The sequence below is a fragment of the Bos taurus genome, chromosome 17 (assembly GCF_002263795.3).
Source record: "Bos taurus isolate L1 Dominette 01449 registration number 42190680 breed Hereford chromosome 17, ARS-UCD2.0, whole genome shotgun sequence".
NCBI classification, from domain to species: Eukaryota; Metazoa; Chordata; class Mammalia; order Artiodactyla; family Bovidae; genus Bos; species Bos taurus.
In genome coordinates, this window is record NC_037344.1 from 58508213 (window position 1) to 58528372 (window position 20160).

At 46.7% G+C, this 20160-nt stretch overlaps 1 long non-coding RNA gene across 1 annotated transcript; it reads right to left on the minus strand.

Annotated features, from left to right (window-relative positions):
• Positions 1–7387: 7387 nt before the first annotated feature.
• Positions 7388–13693, minus strand: LOC112442044 (uncharacterized). Its single transcript, XR_003030036.2, has 3 exons — positions 13604–13693; positions 7920–8054; positions 7388–7582 (listed from the first exon to the last, which is right to left on the minus strand). It is a non-coding gene; the product is annotated as an uncharacterized lncRNA (long non-coding RNA).
• Positions 13694–20160: the final 6467 nt, after the last annotated feature.

Genomic DNA, 20160 nt, shown 5'->3' on the forward strand with positions numbered 1-20160 from the left:
AATCAAGACAGTGTGGTACTAGTGTATGAACAGACGTATAGGTCAATGAAATAGAATTGAGTCCAGAAATCAACCTTTACATTTATATTTGATTGATTTTCAACGAGGATGCCAAGACATGCTTCAGTGGCCAAAAAACTATTTTTTCCACAAAATGTACTGGGGCACATACAAGAAAGACATCTACATGTATAAGCCTGAAGCTGGGACCCTACTTTATACCATCTACAGGATTTAACCCAAAATGGATCAAAAGCCTCAATGTAAGAGCTAAAACTATAAAATTCTTAGAAGAAAATATAGGCATAAATCTTTGTAACCCTGGATTAGGTGGTGGTTTCTTAGAAATGACATGAAAAGTAAAAAATAAAGTGACAAATGGAAAAAATAGATAAGTTGGACATAATATTTAAAATTTTTGTGCGTTCTTCCCCAGAAAGGGAAAAAAATATTTTCAAATCATGTAACTGATAAAAGACTTGTATCCAGAATGCATTTTTAAAAACTCTTACCACTCAATAAAAATAAAAATAATGCAGTTTTTTAAATAGGAGAAAAGAGTTGAATAAATATTTCTCAACTGAAAATGCAGAAATGGCCAATAAATATGTGAAAAGGTGCTCAGTGTCATTACCATCAGAAAAATGAATATCTAGACCTCAGTGAGATAACCACTTCACACCCACTAGGATGACTATAATAAAAAAGATAGCCAGTAACAAATATTGGCAAAGATGCACAGAAATTGGAAACCCTCATCATTGCTTGGGACAGAGCAAAATGAAACAGCCACTTTGGAAGACTGTTAAGCAGTTCCTCAAAAAGTTAAACATAGAGTTACCGTGTGACCTAGTAATTCCACTCTTAAATACACTCCCAAGAGAACTGAAACATACATCCACACAAAATCATGTACATGAATGTTCACAGCAACATCATAAAGTAGCCGAAAAGTGGCAACAACCTAAATGTCTATCAAATGACGTAGAGATAAGCAAAATATGGTCCTTCCATACAATAAGATATTATTCAGTCATAAAAAGGAAGAATTGATGCATGGTACAACACAGATAAACTTTGAAAACTGGTATTAGTTGCTCAGGTATGTCCAACTCTTTTCAACCCCATGGACTGTAGCCCGCCAGACTCCTCTGCCCATGGGATTCTCCAGGCAAGATTACTAGAGTAGGTTGCCATGTCCTTCTCCAGGCAATCTTCCTGACCCAGGGACTGAACTCCTGTCTCCTGCATCTTCTGCATTGCAGGCAGATTCTTTACTGTCTGAGCTGCTAGGGAAGCTTTAATAACTTTGTGTTAAATTAAAGATACCCAACAACCACATGTATTTCATTTAAATGGAGTGTCCCAAATAGACCAATTAGTAGAGACAGGAAGTAGACTAGTAGTGCTTGCCAGAGGTTGGAGGGTAAAGAAAGGCAGGGGTGTGATTATGATCTTCCTGGGGTAACGAAAATGGTCTAGAATTAGATAACTAAAAAGCCTCTTGATGAAAGTGAAAGAGGAGAGTGAAAAAGTTGGCTTAAAACTCAACATTCAGAAAACGAAGATCATGGCATCTGGTCCCATCACTTCATGGGAAATAGATGGGGAAACAGTGGAAACAGTGTCAGACTTTATTTTTGGGGGCTCCAAAATCACTGCAGATGGTGACTACAGCCATGAAATTAAAAGACGCTTACTCCTTGGAAGGAAAGTTATGACCAACCTAGACAGCATATTCAAAAGTAGAGACATTACTTTCCCAACAAAGGTCCATTTGGTCAAGGCTATGGTTTTTCCTGTGGTCATGTATGGATGTGAAAGTTGGACTGTGAAGAAAGCTGAGCGCTGAAGAATGATGCTTTTGCAGTGTGGTGTTGGAGAAGACTCTTGAGAGTCCCTTGGACTGCAAGGAGATCCAACCAGTCCATTCTGAAGGAGATCAGCCCTGGGATTTCTTTGGAAGGAATGATGCTGAAGCTGAAACTCCAGTACTTTGGCCACCTCATGTGAAGAGTTGACTCATTGGAAAAGACTGATGCTGGGACGGATTGGGGGCAGGAGGAAAAGGGGACAACAGAGGATGAGATGGCTGGATGGCATCACCGACTCGATGGACGTAAGTTTGAGTGAACTCCAGGAGTTGGTGATGGACAGGGAGGCCTGGCGTGCTGCGATTCATGGGGTCTCAAAGAGTCCGACATGACTGAGCGACTGAACTGAACTGAACTGAACTGATGATTGCACAATTCTGTGAATATACTAAAAGCCACTGAATGCTCAGACAGTGAAGAATCTGCCTGCAATGCTGGAGACCGGGGTTCAATCCCTGGGTCAGAAAGATCCCCTGGAGAAAGAAATGGCTACTCACTCCAGTATTCTTACATGGAAAATTCCCTGGACAGAGCAGCCTGTTGGGCTACAGTTCATGGGGTCGCAGAGTTAGACATTATTGAGCTACTAACACTTTCATACTTTCACTGAATTGTAAACTTTAAAAGGATGAAATTTATGATATGTGAATTGTATTTTTATAAAGCCTCAGGTTTTTATAGAGATACAGTGTGATAGCACTTATGTAATACTTTAAAAACACACAGGAATTAATACTATCAATTCTCTAAAGTTGCATACACATGCAAGGAAAGTATAGCAATATGCACAAAAGTGTAAGACCAAATTCAGGATTGTGGTTCTCTCTAAGGAGAGAAGGAAAAGAAGGGATGTATTTGTTGTGTTTTATATTTTTTTCTTTTCCAAGACAGAAATCAGAGCAATTATGGGGAAATGTTAACATCTGTTAAATTGAGTTCTGGGTACATGGATGTCTGTTATTTTATGTTCTGTGCTTTTTAATGTTTGTAATCATTAATGATTGTAAGTTTTAGGGAGCAAATGAACCCGTCTATTTCCTTAGCCTGTAGCAGATTGAATGGTGGCCTTCAAAAGATACTTCCACTCGTGGATGTGACCTTATTTGAAAAATGGGTCTTTGCAGATGTAATAAAGTTAAGGATCTCAAGATGAAATTATCCACGATTGCAGGGGGGGGGGTCCCTAAATGTGATGACAAGTGTCCTTAGAAGAGAAGAAAAGAGAAGGTGGGGAGACACAGAGGAGAAGGTCACGTGAAAAGAAAGGCTGAGACTAGAGTGATGAAGCCACAAGCCAAGGAATGTCTGGAGCTGCCAGCAGCTGGGAGAGGCCAGGAAGAGGCCTCCCACCAAGCCTTCAGAGGGAGTGTGAGCCTGACACTACCTTGATTTCAGACTTCTGGCCTCTAGAACTGAAAGACAGAAAAAATTCTCTTGTTCTAAGCTAGCAATTTGTGGTCATTTGGTACAGCAGCCACAGAAAACTCAAACACTGCCTATTTCTTCCTGTTCAACAGGCCCCTTCCTTCTCCCAAACGCTGCCCCGATCACCCCAGTGGTCCACAGGCTTTCCTCTGTCTGCATTGTTCTTGATCAAACACATCATCTTCCCTGTTATAGGTAGAAAGAAGGGGTACCCCTGTGGCTGTACCCAATAGGGCCACATCACACTGGATCTAGAGGGCCACTTTCACTGGTTTTGCTGATGGATTTGAAGGTCTCGTTGCTCTTCCCGCCAAATTCTCTTCACTCTTCCATGGTCACTTCCTACTTCTTCCCACTGCTGCCAATGCACTCAGGCCCCAGGAATTGGCTGCTTCCTGGTCTTGGGTCCCCAGGGTCTCTGACGCATCTGGATATGGGAGCAGACCCCTGCTTCCCACCACCAGCAGCCTGAATAGCACTTTACAAATAAAACAACAGGCAAGATGAAAGGCCGTAAGACCCAATGACCGTTCTAGCAATGTTCACATATATCATCTCACTTAAATTTATAAACTAGGTAACTGCTATTCTTGAGGTGCTCAGAGAAGTTATTTAATGAATACATTGCCCAAGATCATGTGGCCCAGCTGAGTTGGCCTTTTAGCTGGGACTAATGCATGGCTAATTGCAGACATGCTCAGTGAGCATCCTGGGACAGCTGCTTTCTGGCTGTGTGAAATTGAACCCGTGACTGAACCTCTGTGCCCCTCTGTTTCTGCATGTGTAGAAGAGGTAATAACGGCCATTTCTGACTCAGAAGTTTGTTGTGAGGATGAAACCAGGTTTCTGTAGAAAGCCATCACTTGGCTCCTAAGAACTTGATAAATGTCAGGCAATATTCCCCATGTCAATGGCGGCTCTAGCAGGCTTTGTTCAGTATACATCCCACTCAGTTCAACACCCCATAGGGAAATGGTTTTGTTTGATTGGTTAATTAAAAAAAAAAAACAATGGCTCCTTTTAATTTTATTCGAAGTCAACATCTCTCCAAGTGGACCTAAATGTTCATGTCACAGCTTCTGTTCACAGCCTGAAATCAGGGTTGGGGCTTGTGGCCGTACATGCCATGTGCTCTGGGACTAAAGGGGAAGTTCTTGAAGGGGCTGGTTGTGGGTGGTGAAGGGCTCCACTGTGCAGCACACCTTTCTGCAGTGAGCTTGCTTCCTTGCAAAATTGAAGATCTCCCAGGCTCTAAGGGCTCCATCAGAGGGAAAATGCCTTCTTCTCTGGCTTATTTGCTCAGGGTTTAAAAGGTATTTCTGGGCTTTGGCTAAGAGGAAATTTAGCTTTTGAGCAAATCCTCATGCACTGGTTTTCTGTAAACATCTGAATGTAGTGTGTGCAGCTTGGAGCCCACTCTGCTTGGCTTTTTCCAGGTTTGACAGCCAGGTTGGATGGAATGAAGTCAGCTTGATATTTGTAGAATGACATCAGACTTGACAAGCAAGTTCTATAAGTTACTGCTTGGGTTGTCTCCCCAGCACTCTACTAGGGACATGCAGGGAATTGGAAAAGGGTATTTAGTTAGCATGAGTATTGGGAAAGGATGGAGGATTAGGTAGCATGATTAAGACTTTGTTCCTGCATCTCCATCCAGGAAGCTTCCCAGTGGTCCAAGGACCTCTGAGATGGGAGGTCCATTTGGTCACTTCCAGATGTATTTCCTGAAGATCTAAGGTATGTCAGGCCCTGCACTTGACACAGGGGACTCTACCTTTATGAAGCTAGAGTTCTGGTGGAGGTGAGCCTTTTCCCAAGGAAACCCTAGATCAGAATGTCATTATATCAAAAATCCTTCCAGTAACATCTGTATGAGTAAGGATAGGCTAGCTGCTATAACAAATAGCCAGTAAAGGTTGAGGTCCACATTACAGTCCAGTATGGCTCAGGTTGGAAGAGCTTGGCTTCAGACAGTCACCCAGGGACCTGGACATTTTCCAGTTGAGTGGTTCCACCCTCCCCTAGGATCTCAGAATGTTCCACAGGATCCTCTGCATCTGAGCAGCAGATAGAGGATCATGGGCTTTTCTTTAGGGCCAGGCTTGGGAGTGACCCTCATCACTTACCACACATTCCATTGGTCAGAATTCAGTGGCATGAACCCAATTCACTGCTGGGGTCCATCTGTGTGTCTCAAAGATTGAAGACATGGGGTTTTGATGAGCACACAGCACTGCCTTGTCACAGGACCTATGTGCCTGGGACCATGTAAAGACGTCAGAAGGAGTGTTGATGGTGCTGATGGTGAGTGTGGTCAATAAGAACGGGACACATGTGCTAAGCACCAAGCTCTTGGCTCACAGTGAGGGCAAAGCATCTTCTGAGCCCAGACTGCCTGCTTTCCGCTCACTGCCTGCTCTCCACTCACTGCCTGCTCTCTGCCCAGCTCTTCTGAGTAATAGCCATGCCTCCTCAGGCAACTTGCCCTGCTTCTCCAAAACGAGGTTTGCTCAGCTGGAAAACGGAGATGCTAATCACAGTCCCCATGTCACAGTTCCTGTGAAAAACCAAGAAGACTGGGAGCGGAGAAGCATGTTGTAAGTCCAGTACCTGCCACGTGGCCAACACCTTATAAATGTGGGTCATGATAAGATGGAGCTGGACGTGACTTCCCTCTACCACTTATGAGACATGTAATGACTGTGACCAGGTCACCTTGACCCCTTTGAGCTTCAGTCTCTGAATCTCCAAAATGAAGATAATCATCATCTCTGCCCCAGATAGCAGCAACAGGATTAAAGGCATTAAATAAAGCCTGCTTGATTTATTGCCATATTTATTTTAAAAAAAGCAAACTTAGCATGCAGCTTGAAACATAAGTGCTCAAGTGAGGATTAGCTATTATTATAATTATTATTATTATTTAATCATTTTACATACATGACCTCATGTAAGCCTCATATCTACTCCCTGAGATAGAAAACAATCCGTGAGTCTGCCCATGTGTATCTGTGAGAGTGATGGTCATGTGCTCTGGGAATGAATGAATGAATGAAAGAAAGCAGAGAGGAATGAATGAATCATCACAATAACCTGTGTCTTCTGCATCAATAGGTGCACAGTCCATTTCTCAGAGCAGTGATGAAGTCTGCCAAAATAAATTAACTTTCCCACATCAGTGACTCATTTGGCAGAAATAACAGCCTTGCAAACTGAGTAGAGAATGATGAGGGAGGTGGCCCCGGGGCCAGGGTTGGGATGGGAAGAGGAGCTTTGTAATGACTGGAGATAAAAGAAGCAGCTCTCAGTCTCTCGCTCTCCCTCTCTCTATGTTTTTTTTTTTTTTTTTTAACCAAAAAAACATAGTATATAAATGTACACATTTTTGAAGGTGGGGAGGTACATAGAGACGCCAAACTATCGGGTGACTTTGGATCTCAGGAGCAAAGAAGGAGGCTAGATACAGCATCGTCAGCCCCTGGCTGGGTAGACGGGGGTCGCCATGGCCACATCATGTGTGGCAGGTCAGGCCTCCAGCCAGCACACCTTCCCTATCCCCCTGGCTCTGGGTGAGTCCCGGGTCCCCTTAGACACTCGCCCTCGCCCTGCCATTCTCACACCCTGCTCACACCTCCTTCATTGGCCAAGGAAGCTTCAGGGCGGAGCGAGGAAAGATCAAAGACCAAGACCACAGGTCCTAGAAAGGAAGGGACTTAATTACCTGCTTCTTGTCCACACAGGGGGTTTTATGAGGAGGCCTCTAGGAGGGGTTCTGCCTGTATCCTAGAAACCAGGCCAGAGGCTGTGAGCCTGGGATAAAAGAGATTGACAATAGACACAAAAAGGAACTTTTTGATCTCTGCAGTGATGATATTCCACCCGAAACGTGGCTCCATTGGGCCACTCAAACCTTCTCCAGCTCCCCACTCCTGCAGGATACAGGATTTGTGGTTAGGACCATGGGCTTTGTGGTCAGAGAGACCTGGGTTGGAATGAGTGCTTGGGAAATTCACGTAACTTTCCCAGCCATCACTCTGTGAAAATGGTATCTTTGTTTGTTAAGGCTGCCGTAGCAAAGTGCTACCAACTGTGTGGCTTAAACAACAGGAATTTATTGTCTCGTGGTTCTGGAAGCTTGAAGCTGAAAATCAAAGTGACGGCGGGGCTGCTTGCTTCTGCGAGCTGTGTAGGAAAGGATCCGTCCGAAGTCTCTCTCCTTAGATGGCCATCTTCTCCCTGCACCTCTTCCTGTTGCCTTCCTTCTCTCTGTGTCCAAATTTCCCCTTTTGCAAAAGACACCAGTCATATTGGATAAGGGTCCACCCTAATTACATCATCTTAACTATCCCTGCAATGACCCAAGCAAGGTCACATTCTGAGGTATTTGATGGGGTAGGGTGGGGGGGAGTAGGACTTCAGCATACAAATTTGGAGAGGACATAATTCAACCCATAAAAAATGAGTACCAGGTAGAACGTGTCTCATAGGGTGGTTGCAAAGATCAAATGAGATAATGCATATGAAATGCTTAGTCCAGGACTTGGTGGATTATAGGTAGCCAGAAAAACATGCCTAGGATAATCATCATTACTGTCATGGACACTCTTCTTGGTCACTCACCAATGACCCCTTCTTTTTTCTTTCATGATAAATTCCCCTGATGTTGTTCAGAACAGCAGTCTGTCTAGGTCCAGTAATGTGCATGCGTGCGTGCTCAGTTGTATTTGACTCTGCGTGTCCAGTAATGGGTCATACCTAAATTGAGGGAAAAGAAAAAACAAAACACAGTATTATTTCTCTTTGCCAATGATTGGTTTAGAGATGGGAAGGTGACCTAGTTCTACTCAAACAGATGTAATAGGAAGTCTTGTGGGAGGGTGGTCTTGGAAAGATTTTCTTTCCCAATGGAAAAAGAATTACCTAAGAATAATTTCTCTCTTTCCTTCTCCTTTTTCTCTCATCCTGTATCTGACACTGTCAGATGAGACTGTGATGTCTGGTGCTGTGGCAAGTTGTCTTGCAACCATGAAGACAGACAGTATTGATATTCTGAAACTGGGAGAGTAAAAAAGTGGAAATAACCTAGGATCTCTGATGACACTGTTGAGCCCTGACAGTAGTGGGAGGTACCATGTGCCTCTTGGTGAGAGGGACCATGTACCTCTTGATCCCTTGTTAAATAAATAGCAAACTGTTGTACAAATTATATAAACTTACCCTTCTCCTGGTAAAAGCATCCCAATATATCTTGGGAAGATTTCTCCCTCCACTCTCTACCCACCATAGTTCAAGAGGAGCTGATTTCACCTCTGGCTTGTACAAGTGTGTGGTAGACAGACTTCCAAGATCCCTTCTTACCCCCTCACCCCACCCCGTGATCCTTGTCTCTTGTTGTTCACACCTTTGTATAATTCCCTCTTCCTGACGGTTGAACCTAAAGACTGACTTCTAATCAGCAGAATACAGCAAAAGTGATGTGTGATTAAGTTACAAATGGTTGTGATTTCCATGTCCAAGATGGACAAAGTAGCAAAGGCCTCTGCAAAACAACTGAGGACATTTGTAGTGAACACAAAGTTCAGGATAAGCATTATCTACCTGGCTTGTTTCTAGAAGGTTGTACTGTTTACCCTGAATTAAAAATGTCTGGTTCACCAAATCCTACCCAGCGTTGACCTCTACTGGAGTTATTTCCTTCCTTGCTAACTTTGCTAGTTTGAAAGTATATATGAATGATTTCTAAGTGTTGTTTGAGGTTTCCTCTCTCAGCTAATAGTCGTTGAGTTGCCCTCCAGATTTGTTTAGCATCTGCATTTCCTCTCTCACTGCTCTCTAGCCATTTAGTACGGGCTTGCCTTCGATGATATAATTCTCAGGAGTAAGGATCCAATCTCTCTAGGGCACGCGGGCCAAGGTCTCTGCCCTCCCAGAGACAGAACAAATGATATTTACCAACCGATGAGTGTCAGGTTTTTCTACTATTTGCTGAGCTCATGATTCTTTCACAAGAGGGACCTTGAGTCTACATTAAAATACACATGTAACTGAAAGATGCAATATACCATGCCAGGTCCACAGAGTTCTGCAATTGCAATCCGCAATTAATAACATTAATTTAACACCACACCTCTCCATTTTGAAAAGAGTGGCTAGGTTGGAGGTGGGAAACCTTGTTTTGTTCTTGGGATAAGTGAGAGATTAATTGTTAAGTCTTCTTTAAATAACCCTCACAGGGACTCTAGAGATGAAATGACTTTTAACTGACCAACCTAGTACTAGCTCTTGAAGGCTTGCTGGTGCTGCTGCTAAGTTGCTTCAGTCGTGTCCGACTCCGTGCGACCCCATAAACGGCAGCCCATCAGGCTCCCCCGTCCCTGGGATTCTCCAGGCAAGAACACTGGAGTGGGTTGCCATTTCCCTCTCCAATGCATGAAAGTGAAAAGTGAAAGTGAAGTCGCTCAGTCGTGTACGACTCTTATCGACCCCACAGACGGCAGCCTACCAGGCTCCTCCGTCCATGGGATTTTCCAGGCAAGAGTACTGGAGTGGGGTGCCATTGCCTTCTCCGTCTTGAAGGCTTAGGTGAGTGGAATGTGATTTCAGTCTGTTAAAAACCTGACCTTGCTTCTTTATTATTATTTATTTATTTATTTATTTTTGGCCGTGCATGGTCTTCAAAACTGCACACAGCTTTCCTCTAGTGGTGAGCAGGGGCCACTCTCTCGTGGTGGTGAGTGTTCTCCTCACCGCAGTGGCTTCTGTTGTTGCGGAGCACAGGCTCGAGGCACGCGGGCTTCAGTCCTTGTTTCTCACGGGCTCTAGGGCCTGTGCTCGGTAGTTGTGGCGCACGGACTTAGTTGCTCAGTGGCACGTGGAATCTTCCTAGATAAGGGATCGAACCCGTGTCTCCTGCATTGGCAGGTGGATTCTTTACCATTGAGTCACCAGGGAAGCCCCTGACCTTGTCCTTTTGTCTTTTTCTCTCCCTTCTTCTCAGGCCAAGGATTTACCTACCACTCTTCTCTGAATCAGAGGTCTTCTGCATGGCTGGCATTCACCAAAGACAAGGCAGCAGCTGGAGATCAGGTAAGTTGGAAAAAAGTGAGCTTCTGGATTTTTTTTTTTTCCTGTCTTCAGGAGACATGAAGGTGTATCCTGGCAGTGGAAATGGCATGAACTTGGATCTTACCCTAGCCCCATCACTTCCTAGCAGTTGGCCTTGGGCACATCATTTAGCATTTCTGAGCCTTAACTGCTTCATCTGTTCAAGGGAAATGATTAATACCTACCACTAAGGTTGTGACCACTGGTGCACAGGTAAATATCTGATAACTGGCTTCCAGAAGGAAAACTCTGATTTGCAGCATTTGCCAATTGCTGTGGTGCAAAGACTCTCACTGTGGCCAGTTTCAAGCTACCAATATGAGTTCACTGAATGCAGAGTTAGGAAAAGATGTGCAGACAGAGGTACAGTAGCAAATACCATATAGTATCTTCCCCACATAGAAGTAATAGACGTAAATAATCTCTATAGCATAGATAGTAGAATAATGCAGTCAATTGATTAAGTGAGGAGTTCTGAATACTTATTTCCTTTGTCATTAACAGAATTTATTTATTTAATTGTAAGTTTATATAATTTCTTTTGAAAAAATAATAGCTGTGTCTCTCTGCTCTTTCAGAGTTTATACCCCAGGGCAGCGGTCCCCAACCTTTTGGCACCAGGGACTGATTTCGTGGAAGACAGTTTTTCCACAAACCATCATGAACGTCATCATGTTGGGAGCCCTAGCAGAGGGACAGATTAAGGAGCTGGGTTCAAGCCAGGTGCAAGCAAGCAAGCGAGGGCTGTAGTTTGAGCTGGAAGATTGGGAGGGGTTTGCTTCAGGCTGATGAGCAGCCCCACCCTTAAAAGAAAAAAAAAAAAACCCAGATAGGAACTCTGGGTCTGCTCCTTGCTTGGGATGTAAGTCTCTCCTCTCTCTCTTTGGGAACAAGGGCCAAGAGGACAAATCGATGAGCTTGAAAAGTGAGAGCAGGTCAATGATGTGAGGCCCTGTCTGCCTTCCTCGAGGGGCAGGCGGCAGTTGTGGGGCCTCACAGCCCACTACCGTCCGCCTGGAGAATTGTGAACTCACGGGTGGTGGGAGTAAGAACCTCCCCCGCGATGCAGGGCATCAGCCAGAGCTGCACTTCAGAAAAGATCGGTCGCCTGGATAAGGAACAGATGCGGTTGCTCAACCCAACCTGTCCTTATCGCCAGGGACCCAGCCCAACGTCCTCTGTGTCTCCGACAGAAGCACCAGGACACCAGGAGGTGACCAGCTCATGTCCTCAGAGCTGAAACTGTGGGGAGTTGAGACTGTTGTCTTCAGCACCCCCCACCAGGAGGTGGTGCCCACAGGAGCCCACAGGAGCATCACGGCTCCACTCCAGACAGGAGGAAGAGGCAGGGAAGTGTGACTCCTGTAAAGGGCTGTGAAGATTCCTAAAGAGCTGCACGCACGAGCTGCCTTGCTATTCCAGTCTGAGCCCGGGTTTTTCTTAAACAAGAAATGACCAATTATCGTTCATTCTGAAGGTACACCCAACCGGCTCATCAGCTTGGCTGGCCACCTTTGATCTGCCTCCAGATGCAGCCAGTACTCCCATTGCTACCTCCCAACTTCCTCTTTCCAAGCTGCAAATACAGTAACAATAGTCTTAACTGAGTGTCAGGCACTTCTTGGGCAGACTCTCATTTAATCCCCACCACAGCCCCTGAGGTAGGTTTTAATGTATCCTACCCATTTTATAGATGAGAAAACTGAGTTCAAATAAGAGAATAGACCCATCCACGGTCACCCAGCTGGTAAGCAGCTAAAGCCAGGATTGAAACCCAGATCTCTGTGGCTCCAAAGCCCACTTGCTGCCAGTAGCCAAGAATGCCCCCTGTTTCTCTGAAAAGTTACCTACCCCTGGGGGCAGGGCAGGACAGGGGTGAGGCAAGCACCGGGCAAAATGTAAGAAGGCACTCAGGCTCATGATCATGCCACTGTTGGGCTGGGCCCTGGCATGACTCCGTGAGCAAGTGCCTCCTTGAATTCTGAGCCCTGGGCACCTGCCTCAGCCCCGCCTCTAGGTAAACAGCCAGGTTTAGTAGCTTATTGCACACACCAAGTTCAGGGCAGGTCCTACACAGGAAGAATGTTCTGGTCAAACCAGCTGTGACCAGAGTTTCTTTCTCCCATAATTACACCGGTGCAATTTTCAGACCCCACCCCACCTCACCAGGGACTCTCAGCCTAGGAAAGAACCCCTGAGACAGCAGGTTCTATCTCTCGGACCTCCCTCAGCACAGCTACCTGTGAGCTGGCAGCAGAGGAAGCCAGCGCTTGCCTTCTCTTCCATCTTTCACCACATCCCTCCCCTGCAGATATGTCCCTTTTGGGGGGTGAGTTTGGGGGGACACTAATCACCCCCACTGCACAGAAACGGGCCCCACCCTCAGCCCTCGAGGAGCCTTCTCCTCCACTCTCTCCTACTCCCCGACTTGGAGGCTGTGATGGTCAATTTCATGTGTCAACTGGATGAGGCCACATGGTGCCCAGATACCTGGTTAAGCACTTTCTGGGTGTGTCTCTGAGATGTTTAAGGATGAGATTAGCATCGGGATGTGTAGACTGAGTAAAGCAGATGGCCCTTCCATATCCAATCCCTTGAAGGACCGAATAGAACAAAAAGACAGAGGAAGAGAGAATTCACTCTCTGCCTGCTAGTTTTTGAGTTGGACGCAGTTTTCTCCTGTGATTGGACTGGAACTTACACCACCAGCTCTCCCAGGTTTCCAGCTGACAGATGGCAGGCTGTGGGACTTCTCATCCTCTGTAATTGTGCAAGCCGAATTCTTGGAATACATCTCTTTCTCTCCCTCTCAATAGATGGATAGATATAGATAGATGTAGGTTATGTGACATCTATCTCAGATCTATATTTATGAATGTCCGTTGGTATATGTGGGGCTTGGTTCCAACAGATACAAATTTCAAATATGTGTGTTTCCTGGTGGCCTACTGGTTAGGATTCTGGGCTTTAGCTACCACAGCCCAGTTTTGATTCCAGGCAAAAAAAAAAAAAACACAAAACACCCAACAAAGATGCTAAAGTTCCTTAGCATGGCATAGCACAGTGAATACAAGCAGCCCTCTGTGTTCAGGGGTGTGAAGTCCGCAGGTAGGGAAGGCTGGCTGCACACCCAGATCTACATGTGGATTCATCTATATCACGTATAGGCTTCCCTGGTGGCTCAGTGCTAAAGAACCCACCTTCTAATGCAGGAGACACAGGTTCGATCCCTGGGTTGGGAAGATCCCCTGAAGAAGGAAATGGCAACCCACTCTAGTATTCTTGCCTGGAAAATCCTATGGACAGAGGAGCCTGCCAGGCTACAGTCCATGGAGTCACAAAGAGTCAGATATGACTTTGTGACTAAACAACAATAACATATTATGTCTATCCTACATGTAGGATATCTATTTCATATCTATATCTCTCTATACAGAACTACCTATATAGATACAATGACAGAGACACGTGTCTCCAGATAGAGAGTTTGTTTCTCTGGAGAACCCTAAGACGGAGGCTTTTCTTTCCCCCAAGGGAAGAGAAAGGTCGCTTCCAAGGGTATTTGGACGGAGGGGCAGACATTCCCTGTGCTGGTAGCCAGTTCCCTCTTCACCCCGGGGCTCTCCTGATTTCTGAGTAAGTGTGGGGGAGGGTGAGTCTAGGCCGGATCCTCCCCTCATCTGAACCGCACTTTCCATGGAAATAAACTTTCCCAAGGAGGCTCGCTGCCTCCTGCTCTTCTCCACCCAGAGGTTGAGTTCACAACCACGTCACTCGTAACCACACCACCCATAACAGAGAGACTCCCTTGAGGGGTCCCCAGCCTCTGGGAACCTGGCACGGCTAGTGCAGGGTCACATCCAGTTGTCACAGGCCTGTGAGGAGAGCATGGCAATGGCAATTTGCAGGGGAAGAGCTGAGGGCCAGAGGGGTCCCGTAAGGAGCCCAGGGGCACACAGCTTTACTTGCCAGCAGGTGGGGGGAGGGGGTGAGTGTATTTGAAGGTGATGTATTTGAGGTTACAACGATTGCCCTGCACCCCAGCCCTCAGCCCAGGCCATCTGAGATGAGACAGGCTTTGTGATGGGCTGGGCATGATGCTTTGTATTCACTTGCTTCATCCTCATAGCTGCCTTGTGAGGTGGCTGTCACCCCAGTCAGCGAACAAGGCTCAGAGAAGATCGAAGAAGGGCTGTCCCGAAACCCCCGGGCCCCTGTAGAGCCTGGGTCCAACCTAAGTGGGCCCATCACCAAAAAGCTCTCCTCCTCCCTCTCCCCTGACCCTCCATCCCAGCTCACTCTTCTCTGTCTTCCCCATCCTTTCCTGGGTGGGGCAGGTGGGGAGACAGTGTTCCCTGGAGGAGGGAGGGGCAAGGCAGGTGGGTCCTCTCCTTCACCTGGTCTGCCTTCTGCAGAGAGTGAGAAAGTGCCTGGGTGAGAGTGTGTGAATGTGTGTGACTGGGGGTCTGGGTGTGTGTGAGCATGAGTGTGTGTATGTGAGAATGTCTGCATGTGCATGTGAGTGTGTGTGTGTCTGAGGGTATGTGTGTGGCTTGGGGGTCTGGGTGTGTGTGAGCATGTGTGTATGTGAGAATGTCTGTATGTATATGTGTCAGTTTGTGTGTGTGTGTGTGGCTTGTTGGGGGGCAGAGAAGGGACAGAGGTGGGAACAGACATTCCTCGAGGTTGGGCCAGGGCTGGGGAGGCATCACCTCCCTCCCTCCCCTGTCTCTGCCTCTCCTCTCCTTTTCCTCCCCCAACCCCATTCCACACCCCGCCCCCCGCCCCAGGATTCTATCAGCCCGGGACAAATGAAAAGAGCGGAGCTAGGGCGGGCCCATGGCAGGGGGTCAGGGGGGCTAAGCAGGTCAGGGCCCTCGTCTCTGCTTCCCCGGGTTCCTGAACACCAAGGATTATAGCTTCAACTTCTGCTGTTTAATCAGCTGGTAGCAATTTAACCATTACACCCCAGTGAGAGAATCCAAGACATTTCCTACAGGAGGGGGAGAGGGGAAGACTAAGATGGGAGGAATGCAGGAAGGGGGGGTGGTGGAGACACAAAACAGTTTTATTAAAAAGAAAAAGGGAGGAAGAAAAGGACTGTGATCTGTAATTGTATCTCAGTTGAAACAGAGCTCCCAGGTCTGGGTGGGGAAGCAGACCCCTGGAGACGCAGGCAGAGGGAGGCTGCAGGGTTGAAATGGGGAAGGTGGGTGCTGGTTGGGGCGCAGGGGAGGGGGACATAGAGGATCTTGGCTGTGGGACATGGGAAGGAGTTTTGTCTCCTCCTTTGAGGGGCGGTCTCCAGACCCAAGGAAGGCCCTGCCGCTTGCAAGCTGTGCTGGGTCTGGCCCCTCTGAAACTGGAAACAGCAGAGCAGCGAAGCAGAGACTGATTCACTTAGCATCACGGGTTTATCTGTAAAGTGCTTGGGAAATGAGTCGGCAGGTGAGGTGAGATTCTTTATCAAGTGTATTTTCATCCTGTAAAAAAAAAAAAAGATCTTCTCCAGCCCACTCCCATTTTTCTGGGCCCCAGTGTGCCTTAAAGTGCTCACACCTGAGTCCAGGTGACTCTGATCAGCCGCTGCACTTGGCCTCCAACCCAAGCAGGAGGGAGCCTCCGCTATGTGGTCTGATGCTGAGCACCTGAGGATGTCTTTGGAAGAGGACGTGGAAGAAAGCCAGGATAGCATTTGGGGCATAGAAAGAGCACCACCTTGAAGGCTGGGGTTTCAGGTTTGAGCCCCAGGGCTGCCCTTGGCTGGCTGAGTGAACTGGGGCAAGTTGCTAAGCCTCTCTGAACCTCAGGTCTTCACGTTGATTTACAGAGGCCGGCATACTTTTTCTGCAAAGGATCAGATAGTAAACATCTTTGCAGGCCGTTCGGTCTCTGCGGCAACTATTCAACCTTGTCGCTGTAGTGTGAAAGCAGCCGAGGACACACATAAATGAGCAAGGGTAGCTGTGTCTAGTACAACTTTATTTACAAAAACAGGCAGCTAGCCTAGGGGCTGTAGTTTGCTTACCCATCATCTAGAAAATAGAAGTGATGATGCTTCTGGGACCCCATTAATTAAATTAAACTCAGGGTCTGAAACACGTTGGCTTATTGTCATCTAGACAGGGTGAGCAAGACAGCGGAGACTTTGACCAACGAACTTCCCACCAACTTTCCATCATTTCATGTCAGGCACGAGCAGATGCTACCATTAAGTCAGTAAAGAAGCCACTAGTGGGAATCTAAAGAGACACGGGCCTGGACATGAAGGAGCTGAGCATTGCAGGGTGAATACGAGTTTTCCAAGAGCTAAAAGTCATATATGTATGTTCTATGCTCACGGACCACACGTACATGCATAGGCCCAGAGACAGGTGGGTGGGCTGTGGATATGCAGTGGGTACAGGTGAGAAAGGGGGATGAGAAAGGCAGGTGTCAAATATCAGGCTCCTGCCCCTGCCCTACCTTGGGATTGTTCCAGGCTGGAGTGTGTGTTCGAGGCCCGACAACAGAAGGGCTTCTCAGCTCTGCCCACTGACCTTTCCTCTCCATTTCTTCTCAGTGCCTTACAACCCTGACTGATTCTGCACTCCTTCTAGACAAGGAGGCTGCAGGTTGTTGTTCAGTAGCTAAGTCATGTCCAACTCTTTGTGACCCCAGGGACTGTAGCACAACAGGCCTCCCTGTCCTTCACTATCCCCCAGAGTTTGCTCAAACTCGTGTCCACTGAGCTGGTGATGCCATCCAACCATCTCATCCTCTGCCACCCCATTTCTCCTCCTGCCGTCAATCTTTCCCAGCATCAGGGTCTTTTCCAAAGAGTTGGCTCTTCACTTCAAGTGGCCAAAGTATTGGAGCTTCAGCTTTAGCATCAGTCCTTCCAATGAATGTTCAGGATCAGTTTCCTTTAGGCTTGACTGGTTTGAGCTCCTTGCTGTCCAAGGGACTCTCAAGAGTCTTCTCCAACACCACAGTTCAAAAGCGTCAGTTCTTCAGTGCACGGCCTTGTTTATGGTCCAGCTCTCATCCGTACGTGACTACTGGAAATCCCATAGCTCTGACTATATGAACCTTTGTCAGAAAAGTGATGTCTCTGCTTTTCAATATGCTGTCTAGGCTTGTCATAGCTTTTCTTCCAGGGCCTCATGCTAAAAAGCATGGACATTGGAGTACCCCTGATGTGGCTCCCAGTGCCCCACTGAACATTTGCTTGCTATGTAGTCTTTGGTAAATGTCTTCACCTCTCTGGGTCTCCATTTCCTCATCTGCAAAATGGGAGTTATGATCTCACCTACCCAGCAGCTGTCCTGCTGGGAGAGTACATGGGATGAGGAAGGGCAATGTGTAACACAGGGCTTGCCTGGCAAATAGCTAGCACTTAGTAAACAGAAGCCATCTTAGTATCACCATGATTACTGTAATATTTTATGATGATAAAGTATTTTATAATATACTGTTTTGTAATTGTAATTATTACCATTATTGAGCTTCCCTGGTGGCTCAGACGGTAAAGAACACAGGAGATTTGGGTTCAATCCCTGGATTGGGAAGACCCCCTGGAAAAGAGAATGGCAACCACTACAGTTTTCTTGCCTGGAGAATTCCATGGACAGAGGAGCCTGGCAAACTAAAAATGTACTGTTTTATAATTATTATATTATAATTATTACCATTATTATTATGCCTCTTATACTCCTTAGCCCCCACTGCCAATGGGTTTGCACAGGCTGTGGGGACACGGTGCCCAAGTCTGGGAGGTCTGGGTGGTGGCCTGCCACGGGACATGGATTTTGAGCATTTGCTGTGGCGAATTGTGAGATCGGGGAACCAGGAGATGATGTACCAGGTGTAGATCACACATCACTTCCTCCATCCCTAATAGCACTTCTGCACAACATGCTTTCCCAGCCGCATTTTCCAAATGAGGAAACTGAGGCTTAGTGAGGGCTTAAGTGACTTCCTCAGATTCAAATGACTATTAAAGCATGGACGAAGCTGGGGTTTGAAACTAAGAAGAGCGCATTCCAAACTCCAGGCTCTTTCTGTGTCACACCAAAAGCCCCGCTCCTGCTAAGAACCAGGATATTCAAGCATCAAACCCACCATCTTGGTAGGGTGACCGACCATCCTGCTTTGTCCAGAACCCAGGGGGTTCGCAGGTGCCAAGTGGGGCCGAAGCCCTGGGCGAACACAAGCTCCCCTTACATTTCGGTGTTGCGGACGCTGGGCCCTTAGGACTGCTGGCCTGCACAGTCTGCCTCCCAGTGTGTCTGCTCCCTGCCCTGCGTTCGGACCCTCTTGCTTCTGTGCCGTGCTGTGTGTGGGTAGAGCCTCCAGCGGCCATCTCTGTGAATCCCCATTGCTTTTCCAAAGTGAGCCTTTGTGAAACCACCTTAGGGCACAACGTCCTAAAATTAAAGCATTAGTTAAAATACATAAAACATGAAACAGCAAAAGCAATGGAAACAGCTGAAATGGTATAATAAAACATGTCATTACAGAAGATTAGGATGAAAAATAGTTCTTGCATTATGCCCTGAAGGTTGGAAAACTGGGACTTCGTAAATATGTCAAGAAATGTACACACGAACGCACACACAGAGATATTTATATACAAAAGTCTCAGAAGCAGTGGGAACAGCTGAAATGATAGAATGATGGGCACTTTGAGTATCTAGTGTGCATTCTTGTCCTAGTTTATAAAACATGATCAGATACCTGTTGGCAGGGGTGGGGAGGGCAGAGACTCTGGAATCTGCAGTGTCACTGGGCTCTGCAATTTTCCAAGAGTTCTCTGGGAAGTTAGAAGCAATCTGTACAAGATCAGCTTTTGGGCCCCAGCGCCTTAACCTGTCAGAGGTCTCCCTGCACGTTTACCTCGGTGTGCGCAGCTCTCCCGCACTCGTCCCACGTGACCCCACATTCCTGCTGCTAATGGGTTCACAGTCTGTTTCGCCATATGAGGGGAGGCAAGCCAGCTTCTGCCCACTATTACTCCGACTGGGACTGACCGATACTCACACTTGGGAACCCCGGGAAGGGGATATAAATGGGGTGACCAACCCTCTCCTGGCTCTAGCACTGAAACCTCTCAGTCCCGGGCAAATCAGGATGACTGGACCGTCTACAATGAAGTCCCAATCCTGTGACTCTTTCAGTGTTCAACTTCTTTCTATTACATTTTAAAATTACAGATGGACAAAGCCACTGAAATCACCTCAACCCATTCCTGAGTCTTCCTTCCCCCACTGGAAGCAAAAAGAAACATGTAATTCAGGTTACAAAAATCAGCAGAAAGACATAAATTGTTGATGGGCCCCCAAAATCCTACTGTCCACTGATGATCAGCAAATGAGCAAATTGCTTCTGGGTTGATCTTTCTGGCAAGTCTTAGTGTCTGTTTTATTTAACTGACGGCATCTGTCTCTGATAGCAGGGCTCTCTTGGAGTGATAAATTCTGTCCATATTTACTCTTCTTCCTAAAGCTAATTGTTGGCGGGAAGGGGAGTGGGGGGATGTTTTAAATACCTTTTTGATGTGCTAAGAGCTCCCCGTGAGGTAAATAAACAGACCGTTAGGTTTCACCCAGAAGTGTCTGCAGAAGCACCATCTCCTAATTCGTTGTAGTTAATGGACATTAACCTCTCGGGCTCCCTCTCTCTGTTCAACCCTCATCCTATAATCATTGTCATTACTTATAATAACATTTTACACTTGTAGGTCAGCTCTTCTTTCTAAGTGCCCGAGTCTCGTCTA